This window comes from Tiliqua scincoides, chromosome 2, assembly GCF_035046505.1.
Source record: "Tiliqua scincoides isolate rTilSci1 chromosome 2, rTilSci1.hap2, whole genome shotgun sequence".
Taxonomy (NCBI): domain Eukaryota; kingdom Metazoa; phylum Chordata; class Lepidosauria; order Squamata; family Scincidae; genus Tiliqua; species Tiliqua scincoides.
The window spans coordinates 193,021,938-193,034,258 of record NC_089822.1 but is presented as its reverse complement, the minus strand read 5'-3'; the positions used below and the strand labels follow the sequence as shown (position 1 = coordinate 193,034,258).

General features: G+C 43.0%; 1 pseudogene; it reads right to left on the bottom strand.

Moving 5' to 3' along the window:
• Nucleotides 1-5,362: 5,362 nt before the first annotated feature.
• LOC136642393 (5S ribosomal RNA) lies at nt 5,363-5,479 on the bottom strand (annotated as a pseudogene).
• Nucleotides 5,480-12,321: the final 6,842 nt, after the last annotated feature.

Genomic DNA, 12,321 nt, shown 5'->3' with positions numbered 1-12,321 from the left:
ATCCAAATTCTTGCAGATCCTCTCCTTCTCTCAATCCATTTCTATGTTTGTCAGTCCAATTGTTTCTTCTCCACTCTGATCCAATGACATCTGAATACTTGTCTTCTGAGCTGTTCCATCAGTCTGCAACTCTATCAAAGTTCCTCTTCCAGGTTGTTGATCAATAATCTTCTCCTCCATTATGCTTTTTTCTTTTGTGTCACTCAGTTTATTTATCTTTTGACTTAAGATTTCCACACTGATTTGAATTTGTAAAAATTGAATTCCTTGCTGACGACTCAATAGAATTAAAGTTTGTAATTTTTCTTCCATGAGGTTTCCCCATTCTTCCCCCAACATTTTTCTCTTTGCAATTCTCTTTTAATCCACTAGATGTCATAAGCAGCTCTTTTTACTGTGGAATGTGAAATACAAGACCTTCAGACTAAACAAAGTCAATTCGCAGCTCAGTATCCTTCTGCATATTTAAATAGTCCAAAATAGTCCAAGATAAAGTCTAGTAACATTTGTATCCAATATCCATTTGCAAAATTTGTCAAGTTATATCAATCACATCATAGTCCATATAATATCAAAATCGCACTGTATCGTCTCAGGTTTAAAAAAATACACCAGTAAGTTGAGAGAATATCCCCTCTTTCTCCTTTTTCTCCAGAACATTAACCCAAATCAACACAAATCAATCATTTGAAGCCAAGATTTGCATAATACAGTCAGCACTTACTTTGATCTCCCAATTTCCTTCTTTCATAGATGGTATCACCGCAGGGGTTTTCACAGCTTAGTGGCGAATATCGCCATTTCTCCTTATCTCCTTATCTGCCTCAACAGCTCAAAGCCCCCCCCCCCCAGCCAGGCTCTGACCTTCTCGAGACACTTCATACCGTTAGGATGACAAAACCTCTCCTGGCTTTGTCCTCGGATTTCCTTGAATCCGCAAAAAATAAGGAGAAAAACAGACTAATTCCAAGAGCTCTGGAATCTGCTGCTCATGCACTGCTTGGCCCCACCTCTAGAGGAAAAGATCAATTTCTGACAAATTTAGCAAGCTTGACTACTCAGGCCAATTCATGGTAGGTGTTTATTCATGCCCTTCTGTTTGTCTATGGGATCTGTTCAGACAACATGCTACTGAGCAGGTGTCATAATAACAGGGGCAAAATTTTCTCAAGTCAGATTGCACCTATCACATCAGATGGTAAGTGTGGATCACAAAGGCCTGCAATGTGGGCACCCCCACTTCCTTCAAGATCTATTGTGGTGCCAGCAGCAAAGGGACAAAAGTAAAGAACTTACAGTACTCTCTGCGCCCAGGGTTCAAGTCCCTTTATCCAACCCATGCAAATTCACACATACAAGGATTATTTTTGAGCAGAATAAGACAACGGTAAAAAGAGGCCAACTTTGTTGGAGGAGGCCAACTACAGGCATGCATTGCTTAATGATGGGGATACTTTCTCTGAACCCTGTCATTAAGCAAGTTTTGTTGTTATGTGATCCTTACCTCTGTCTTGTGTTGGTGTTGTCATTAAGAGGCCCCAGAGGCCTCTTCTGGGTCACTCCGGAACTTCACAGCCCTCAGAATCGTCCAAAGAAGCATCCAGAAGCTACTTCCAGTTTCTGGAAGCCAGCGCAACCAGGAAGAGGCCTCTGAGGCCTCCTAATGATAACTCCAACACCACTTACACAAAGGCAAGGAGTTTCAGCTTTTGTACAGTAAACCAATGACAGTCCATTGTATATGAGTTGCTGAGTAACACATGCCTGTATATGAAACAAACACACAAGTCTCTCCATGGCACAGGTTTGAGTACCTGTGGGAGCATTCACCAGCCGGACAGAATCCTTTTGCCAAGGGAGGGATTGGGATGAGTCACAATGGGAGCCTCAACAGCACACGGGCAAGGCACTTAGGCATAGCACTTAGGCACTTAGCACATAGCAGTTAGGCATAGCACTTAGGCATAGCACAAGGCACAAGGCACTTAGGCACTCAGTGAACTGGGAGCTCATGGCACAAAGACACAGGGGCATAAGAAGAGTGGAAGGCAGGTCTAGAGTCCACACTGACTAGTTCACAAGACTGCTTTCTAACAACCCAGTCACAGATGAAGCAGGCAAAGAGCAACTCATCCGGCATATAACATCTTGCATCACTGGTGTATGTGCTGTATGGGCCAATACACCATTGGACTGGCATGTGACATAGACCAACAGCCTGGCCAGCAAACCATACCCATACACTTTGCTTTATCACAGGTACCTGGTGGTATGGCTGTCAGTATGCTGCCTTTCTTGTCCCCTTGCAACCATCAGCCATACACTGTGGCAGCAGGAAACAAGGGGCTCATGATCGCTGAGGTGTATTCCTCTTCCCTTTGGAGCACAAGCAGTCACAAGAAGATGCTGCAGACCCTGGGGCAGAAAACTCCCCTTCCCTGCCACCACCGCCAAGATTCACCTGAGGCCAATTGAGGTAATAAACAACTAAGGTGGGAAAAGGGGATCTCTTTCTGCTAATAAAGTAACAAGTGTAATTCAGTCAAGGTTTTTATTGAGCAGAGTCAGTGGTAGAGCAGCATCTGAAAAAGAAACATACAAGTTGGGTTGCCAACTTTCTCCTCCCAGCAGGGCAGTTGTGCCATTGCAAGTTATCCAACAGATAGACAAGCAGCAAATGTCAGGGAGAGCTGGCTGCATTTGTTGGTTCGCTGTTTGCCATGGAGTTTGCAAAGCCAGACAGACCTAACCGGAAGAAGCAGGTCAGTGACCTTGCTGAGAAAGAGCTGGGCTCACACAGGTTATGGAGACAGGCTTCCTTTGGTCTGCATGGTGGCTCTGCCTGTGGGACAGTTGCCTTTGGGGAGCAAGGAGACACACAGAGGGAGTAACATGGATTAGACAACAGCATCAGTCACATCTGGTCACATCAGTCACATCTGTTCCCTGGCCTGAGATGCATACTCCATGTTTGTGATGGAGAGTGGTAACACCAGAGTGTACATGGAGAGGTACATATAGAGGTGTCCTGTCAGAGGCAAGAGCATGGTGGCTGGGAACGTTACATTGCATTAGCTTTGATGATACTGATGGTTTCCATGACTGGGAGGGAGGGAGGTAGAAACCAGACTGAACTGACAGTACTGACCAACTGTTCTTACGTATAGGTCTTGGACCAAGGCTAGGCAGGTGTTTGTTATTCTTACATGCTGAAGAGGCATTTTAGAAGGTGACTAGTGAACTCTTAGAAGCTGTCAAGTGGAAATATAATTTATGAAATGCCGTCATTAATTAAAGTGACTGTATAATCATCTAGGGACAAGAGAGCACATGGATGAAATTGTTCATGAATATTTTCTATACTGAGAGGCAACAATCCTGGGTATCTCCAAGAAGGACTGAGGAAGATCCTGATCTGTAACCCTGAAAAGTTACTGCCAGTCAGTAAAGACAATACACTGATCCAGCAGAGCTCTTCTTATGTTCTTCTAGTACTGACCTAGATGACCAATGCACCACAACCATCTCTAACATTCACCATGACCCACCGTTTTGAAACCACTGCTGTAGAATAAAGTGGAACGTTAACAAAGTTAAAAAGAAAGAATCACCTCTGTGCAAGAAATATTTGTTACTAACGACAATAAGTGCAATCTCAGTACAAGAAATTTTGAATGAAACTGGAGGTTTTCTAGGATATCTGTTTACAGATTAAATATTGGTGAATGGAGGAAATGGCAATTAATTTGGATAATTGTGTAAAGCAGACTTATGTAGGTCAGCAAAGTAACAACCTGTTACATGTTGGGATTCTTCCTGCTCCATGTTCTGGTCTGAGGCTGCAGGGGTTACTTAAATAATATGCTACCCAACTTCCATACTTAAAGATCACATACATGGCTCTGTGGGTGTGTGTTTTTAAGGATTATTCTTTTGCATAATTAACCAAATGGCAAAAAACTTTGAAACCCCTCACAGTTTTAGTGAATTGCTATAAGAACTCTGTTCTAAAACACAGTAAAGCAGTGGTTCTCACACATTTAGGACACTTTTTAGAATGAGAATCTTTCAGGACCTACCGGAAGTGATGTCATGGCTGGAAATGACATCATCAAGCAGGAACATTTTTAGCAATCTTGGGCTGCAGTTCTACCCACACTTACCCAGGAGTAAGTCCCATTTACTATCATTGTTAAAAGCATATACATAGCAGCCTGTTAAAATACAGATCTGTAACATTTCCCCAAATGCAGTTACATTCCATGGTAGCATCAAGTCTAATATATTAAAAATAAAATATTGAAATGAATGGGGACCCACCAGAAATTGGCTCGCAACCCACCTAGTGGGTCCCGACCCACAGTTTGAGAAACACTGGAGTAAAGAATTAATTTCATAGCGGGCAGAATGTTGATCGCTACACTTCCAAGAGAAACAAAACTGTTCTAAGCATGGAAGAATAGCTATTTAAAGTTCAGGATACTGTCAGAATGGAAAACTTTACTTTATAGCAAGGCAAAAGTTGGATGTTTCTCATGTTACCTGAAACCCAGTTTAAAGTGTTTTGGAACCTGAGATATGTTGGCAATTTAACTTGTGTTTGTAAATTATCTTCTTTTTCAATTGTTATATTTTGCTGAAAAATCAAAGAGAGTTTTTTAAAAACAAAACCCAAATAATTATGTCATCCATTTTCTGATTTAATTAAGGATAACAGCTCCTTTTGAGTAAGGGTGTCTGCAGCCATTACTCTGCAGCCATTGTTCATTCTAACCAAAGTGACCTGTTCATTTCCAAAATCCAATTTAAAGACACCAGAAATCATCAGAATTGAGGAACACTTGTAAACACCTTTTAAATCCTCTTAGGCTTTTTGCCTCAGGACCACAGTGTCACTTTAAATTTTTTTTTCTTTTTAAAGAAAATGGGGCTGGGGTGCTGCTTGTAAGAATACACAACTAAGTAGGACCTTGGAGAGCTCACAGTGTTTGTATTGATTTTTAAAGAAATAAAATCATTCAATCCAAAGCAAATAATGTAGCTGCTTGTGATACATTAAACTATGATTAAAATGTTCTGTGCCATTTGATTTATTTTGGATCCTTTATACTGCATGCATCCTCCATAGACATGAACAATAAGATGGTTGTGTATGTATGTGTATTTACAGACCTGTATCTATAGATTCACATGAAAAATGTGATGTGAAAAAAGAACACATGGCTACACCTTGAAAACTGGGATATGTTGACATATGCTGTGAATTGTCACTGTACTTTATATAATAATGGTTGCTGACTGCACTTTTTCCATCCCAGAGCCCCCTGGTTGGCAACCTTCAGTCTCGAAAGACTATGGTATAAGCCTACAGCACCCGGTATTCCCAGGTGGTCTCCCATCCAAGTACTAATCAGGCCTGAGCCTGCTTAGCTTCTGAGATCAAATGAGATCAGGCATGTGCAGGGTAACAGTTGATGCCCCTGACCCCACTTTTCACAACTTTTCTTCTATATGTCTGCTCACTGACGGTTTCACATCATGCAACTGAAGAAGTGGGCCATAGCCCATGAAATCTGACTCTTTGTTTTTTTTTTTGGGGGGGGGGGGGAATGACACAAATATACAGTTCACAATCTAAGCACATATATCTGATAAGGAAACAGTGCTCCTTGGCACATATGGAACAGGTCTCCAAGTCCTGGAACTGATTGCTCCAATCCCATTTCTTTACATGTGAATGTTGAAGAATATTCCTTTTCTACATTCCTAATAAAACTACTGCATCTGGTCACAACTCCAATCCAACTAAAGCCTCCCCTGTGGGTCTGTGGGAGCCTTGCATGGGAGTTGGTAAGTTGCCAATACTATGTGTATTAGGAGTCAACACATCACAAGGGCAAATGGGTGAGTAGCATCTGCGGTAAAAGGTAAAACTAACAAGTAACTAGTACTGAAGAAACACCACATTTGCTTTTTTTTTTTTTTTTCTTAGCAAGACCTCTGATGCTAGGAAATGTTGAAGGATCTGTGTATACTTTACCCTAAGAGAAAATTAAAGGGGCACACTTGAAAGATAACACTTGAAAATTTTGAAATATCACCCCAAAATGGTTGAATGTTACTGAAAACATCTGAGTATCTCTCCCTTTTTAGGATGTTCAGTACAGGAACTACAACCAGCCAAATATACATCTGGATTAGTGGTAGAATATCTGGAATGAATAGAGAGGGCATCCAGGGCCATAGGCATTTCTATTTCAAAACATTAATTACAAGTCACTTCTAGTTCTTTGAACTCAACAACATTTGACCTCAGAAGCAATTGGTCCTTAAACGCCAGTTGCAAAGATAATATGAAGAGGTGGCATTTGTGGGGGGGAAATGATGACAAGGTGCTTAATCCTGCCCACACTCTTTGATTGTCCTCTGAATATGTCTTCCCCCTTGGTTTTGAATGCTGCTGTTTTATGTTAACATTGTTATGTTGCATAGATTGACCTGCTTTTCCTAGGTATACAGCAGAAAAGCAAATTAGCAAGTGCTGATTTATATCACACTGGGGGTTGGACAGGGGAACAACCCCCCTAGAAAGAGCTGCTGATATTCATGTGAGGGTGGAAGTAGATTTCTATGTGTTTTTCTAGTAATGCTAGAACATCAGGAGCAGGGAAAAGGCAACTGCAAGGAAAAATCAGTGGATAGGGATTAGGAGGGAGGCATTCAAGCCTTTCCCTGCTCACCAATCTTTTCCAGCAACTTTTTCCAGCAGTTTTTAATATTTATATTTTAATATTTCTTCAGTTGGATTCCAAAACTACTCATGAATCCTGTTGAGGGGAAAATAGCACCACCACCACCCCTTGTCACTTCTCTCAATCTGTTGTTTTCCTGGTAGGACTCTGAGATCAAAGTTAACCCTCACCTGAATCAACCAGTGTTGTAGAGAAGTGGTTTCCATAAGGAAAGCACATGTGTGGGAAAGTTTCAGCATCCCCAGGACTATTATGCTTTAAAATAATAAAAATAATAAAGTATTAAATTGCCCCCATTCCACGCCACCTTTATAGAGATTTGATACAGCCCAAATAGGTTCGTGTGAATGCCACTAACACCTCTAATATGTTCCTTAAAAAAAAACCAAGAAACATTCCTTATGTAATACCACCAATGCCCACCAGATGTCAAGAAAGGCCCATAAAGTATCTAGTTGCATTGACTGTGCACTTGGAGTTGTTAATAGGAATTCCTAGAGGGTAAGACAAGCTGCATTGAATGACTTCCAAATGCACGCATGGATTCAATTGTCTGAGTTCTCCTCCACGTAAAAAGAGAAAATTCTCCTGCTTGTAGAAAGCTAGCATGCAGGGGCTGGTGTTTTTTTTTTTCTATACACTGGGGAACATTGGAAAATGCCAGTCCCCACAGTACTGACACCCACCCGCCCACCCTTAGAGCAGTCTGAGTTCTACTGGTCGCCGTTTGGGGCCCGGTGGGAATTTTTTGCTGCCTGCCAGGATTGGCCAATGGCAGGTAGTGTTTTCGCCTACCCCAGACTGTCAGGGGTCGGGGAGGATTTTTCCTCTACTGACTAACATCGGTCACTTTATGCGGACAGGTGGTGCGGGTTAGAAGGAGTGAGATGGACTGTGGCGCGCACCTTCAGACAGCATAGGCAGGGCAGAACCCACTTGTAATCCTCAGGGGTCCAGCAGCACAAAGACATAGACAGGGCCCTGGGCTGCGACCGCGGGGTCCGCGTCAGAGGCTCAGCGGCTCAAGGTGTCACGGCTCACGGTCTGGCTGCCTTCCCCCTATGGGATAGACCTGGATGAGCTGTGCCGCCTGGGAAAGGGGCGTGGCTCGGAGTCGGGTGCATGACCAGCCTGGGGGACAGATGTGATTCTAGCGTCTTCCAGTGGTCCATCCTCCGCACCATAGGGACTTCACTGACACAGCAACTGCAAGTCTCAGCCTCTCCCTTCTGAATTATAACTGCTAATAAAGTGGACTTTCTCCCATGACTGTTGTCTGGAGTGTTCATTGGGGGGGGGGTGCACAAACAATTTATTTGTAAATGGCTTATCTGAGAGATGTTAGTGCTTCAGAAAAAAAAAAAAAAAAAAGTGCTGGTCTGACCCTCACACAGTGTAGCTGTTCCCTTTGGATGTTGGTGTCTGCTAGAGCTCATGTCATTCTAGCAGTCTAGGCCTTGGGAGGAGCTGAAGCCATAAGCCCGCTGCTATCCAGAGTTCATGAGTGGAAGTGCTTTTCCTCCTGCACACACTGCTCCAGGCAGCATTGGCCCAAGACTCCTGAAGCTTGAGGTGGCAGGTCAAATGCTGCCCTCCCTTACCAGACGATGTGTCAGCCTCTGACACTGGTGTGTAGCTGCACCAGTGCTTGAAAATTGGATAGGATTGGGCCCTTAGTTGGCCTCATGGATGGAATCAGCCCTGGCTCCCACCAAACCTTGCCACATACTGAAACTAACGTAGCATCTTGTTGTATTTGAAACACAAATGTTTCCTTCTGTCTGTCTCACCCTGTCATCTTCCCACAGATTCCCCCCTAACTTTGACTCAGAGAGTAGATCAATAACACCAGTGCAATTTTTCTCCACATAGCCTATCATTGCTATCACTCCCTGGCCCTTAATTCTGCTTTCGTTCCAACTCCCAGCAGCAGAGGGACAAAGGGTGCAATCCTAACCCACTTTCCAGCACTGACATAAGGGCAGTGCAGCTCCAAGGTAAGGGAACAAACATTCCCTTATTTTGACGAGACCTCCATGAGTGCCATCTGCAGAATGCAGCACATGTCTCATTGGCACTGCTATGACAGTGCTGGAAAGTTGGTTAGGATTTGGGTCAAGGTTTATATAAATTACAGACACTGGAGACGGATTTGTAGGTGCTGCTAAGGCCAGGAAGTTGGAACTTGCTCATCTCCTGCAATGGCAAGTCAATGAAAGTCATTATATGAATAAAGGCTACAGCAAACCCTTGATTTAACAGACTTCAGAAACAATAGACATTTTCTGCTTCATTAAAACTAGTCATACACTTTTGCGTACATGCGTTTCCACTGACTTCAATACGTTTAGATTGAACTGATTTTTGCCATTAATGAACTCTCCTTCCCCCTTATAGGGCACAAGCCTAACCAGGTCTACTCAGCAGTAAGTCCTATTTTGTTCAATGGGGCTTACTCTCAGGAACGTGTGGTTAGGATTACAGACTGACAGCCCAATCCTATTCACACTTTCCTGGAGTAAGCCCCATTGACTCTAATGGAACTTACTTCTAAGTAGACATGCTTAGGCTTGGGCTGACATGCTAAGTAGACATGCTTAGGTCTCTTAAATGGAGGATTCACTGTATGTGTGTTCTTTATAATGTCTCTGTAACCCTTTAAATCAGGTTACTTGGGTACTTACTATAGTCCTAGTAATCTTCAGGAACTGCAAGATAACTCAAATCTGAATGACAGAGGAATTCTTGTTTGTTACTGTAACCTGGAATGAAAATGTGAGTTACTGGAACTGACTGAGATGTTCAGCTCAGGAATGGGCAGTTTAAATGTGATGAGACATACAATGCTAATGCTTAACTTTAGCAAAGTAGGCAGGTTTTTAACCATCACTAGTGAACACAGGCCTTAACCTCCCTCAGGTAATAATCAACCCCTCAGCATTTGTTGAATTCTTTGGAAAATTCTACATAATACACCCCCCATAGATTATATATTACAAACAAGCTAACAGCAACAGTTGTAGTAAAATACAATAACTCAGATATGTGTTTGAATATCTCTCTGAGGCATAAACAGTACCATAAGGTCCACTCTGACTATAACCGTACTGAGGCCTATACTGACAGAAATAATAACTGTCTTCTACTGAATTTTAATGACAATAATAGCAGGGGCTTCTTAAATAGGAAATGAAACCCAGTGAGAACTGCAAAGACAGAGGTTTAAATGCCACCACAGACCTTCACCTCCCTTCAGGTGATAGAATTTCCTCTGAACTGACTGAACTGTCAGAACAGCACAGTCCAAATTTAAGCAGCCAGGGGTCCATGAGCTGCTGTGACTCCCAGCTGTGCTGACCCAGAAGTAATTGGCAGTGATGTGATAGCATCACTGCCAAATACTTACACACTCTAAGCCACTGAAGTCATTCAGCAGGCTCAGGAAGCAAGCGGCGGAAGCAGTAGTGGGTAAGGTGGGGCTTTTCAGTCTTTCTGCCACACCATTCTGGCTTCTTCTTCTAAGGAGAACCTAAGGAGTTCTTCCTTAGTCCTTCTAAGGAGGAAGGCGCAGCAGGGGAATTAAAAAAAGCCACTGAAGTGAGAGGAGGCAGTGGTGGAGCTGTGGTGGGGCTTTCAGGGGTTGCCAAAAAGGGCCTCATAGGCCACATGAGGCCTGCAGGCTGTGTGTTGGACCACCATGAAACTCAACAGTGATTTTCAACCTTTTTCATCTCACAGCACACTGACAAGGTACTAAAATTGTCAAGGCACACTATCAGGTTTCTGATAATTGACAAGGCACACCATGGTGTTTGTGGGAGGCTCACATCCCCCAATGGCCCTACTAATAAATGACCTCCCCCAAACTCCTGCGGCACACCTACAGACCATTCACGGTACACCAGTGTGCCACGGCACAGTGGTTGAAAATGATTGGTCTAGAAAGTTCTGCATATCCTGCTCCAAAGTCCAGTCTCAGATTCCAGTTATTACCTAAGCAGGCTAGCTGGAGACTAGGGAGATGAGGCAACAGGAGTGGGCGGAGACACTGTTTACAAAAGCAAAGAATCTGGGGTTTATTTCTTTCTCACAGCAACTATTATCTGCTACAGTTTACCAGAGCAAGGGCATAGGCTATGCTTATGCTGATGTGGCATAAGCAAAAAGTGTCACTCAGCTATGAAGATCATTGGGTGGACTTGAGCAAGGCATTAAAGCTAAGCAACCTCACCGGGAGATCATGGAAAAAAACACACAGATTCACGCTGTGTGTATTACCTCGCACTCCTTGGGAGAAGGGCAGGATAAAGTTTGATTAAATAAAATGTGGCCCTTTCATTTTTCTCTGCATATGATTTTGAGTGTCCTCTTCCTTCTTCTCTATGGAGCTTCTGGGACGGTTACAATTAAAAATGATGTTGGATGGTATAGCACAGCATTATGCCCAGTATAAGTTGTTTTGGAGATAACTCAATGGGTGGGTTTTTTTAACACACACAGTCTAATCAGTTATGCTACTTGGGGGTTGGGCATACATTTTTGCTCACATACTCCCCAGTCAAGTTTGCTGGAGATCTTGAGAAATTTTCTTCCTTATCATGAAGCGTATGCTTTACTTTCCAGTTTTAGTCAAGAGGGGGGCAGGAGTCGCATCTAGCTACCAACCCTTGCTGCTACTGCTCGACCATACAGCAGTGTCTCCTATATTACCCCAATGTCTCAATCATCTGGACTTCAGGAAGATTCAGAAGGATGAGGGGCTTAGTTCAAAAGCCGCAGTTGCATTAAACTGGTGCAGCCTTTGAACTATGTATTCATAATTCTAACCTAAAGCTGTTTGCTTCTACTTTCTTCTCATACACTGTACGCTGAGTTGAATAGGTTGAACTTTTTGAAGGGGAGCGTGTGGGTGGATTGTCCTGACACTGGGCTGGAAGTTAGACTAGGTGACATTTTGTTCTGTTGAAGTGTTACCAAAGTCATAGGGAACTCCAACCAAAACACAGTATGAGAGTTCAAGCAACGCAGGAACAGGCATTTATCTGTCTTTTGCTTCCTGCCCTCCTCCCATAACATGTGTGATGGATATATTTGACACAAGCACCTAGTTCTGTAAATGTTTTATAGACTTCTGTTCCATGAATCAAGCGGAAGTATAAGTTCAAGCCAGGGCAGTTCAACTTTATTCCCATGAGAAGTCAACAGCAGACTGTAAAAACTCCTTCCTATGGCAACTGACTTACCACTTCAGTTCACCCTCAACTCCTGTACTATTATTGTGGTGTGCAGAAAGCCTTGGCCTTCTTATAAGTGAGTGGCTGAATAAAGATTTGAATGTAGGTCTGCCTAGGCTAATTTCAATACTCTAACCCAGTATTTCACAAACTGTGAGTCAGGACCCACCAGTGGGTCATGAACCAACCTTTGGTGAGATGAGAAAAGTTTTTGAAACATTTTTTAAGAACCCTTTGCAAGCACCCACTTTGCAGAAGAAAATTGTTAGCCTTCTCACAGCAACCTCAAAGTGCCTTACGGTACATTTGTGATGGCCATTTCTGGGCAGTGTGCG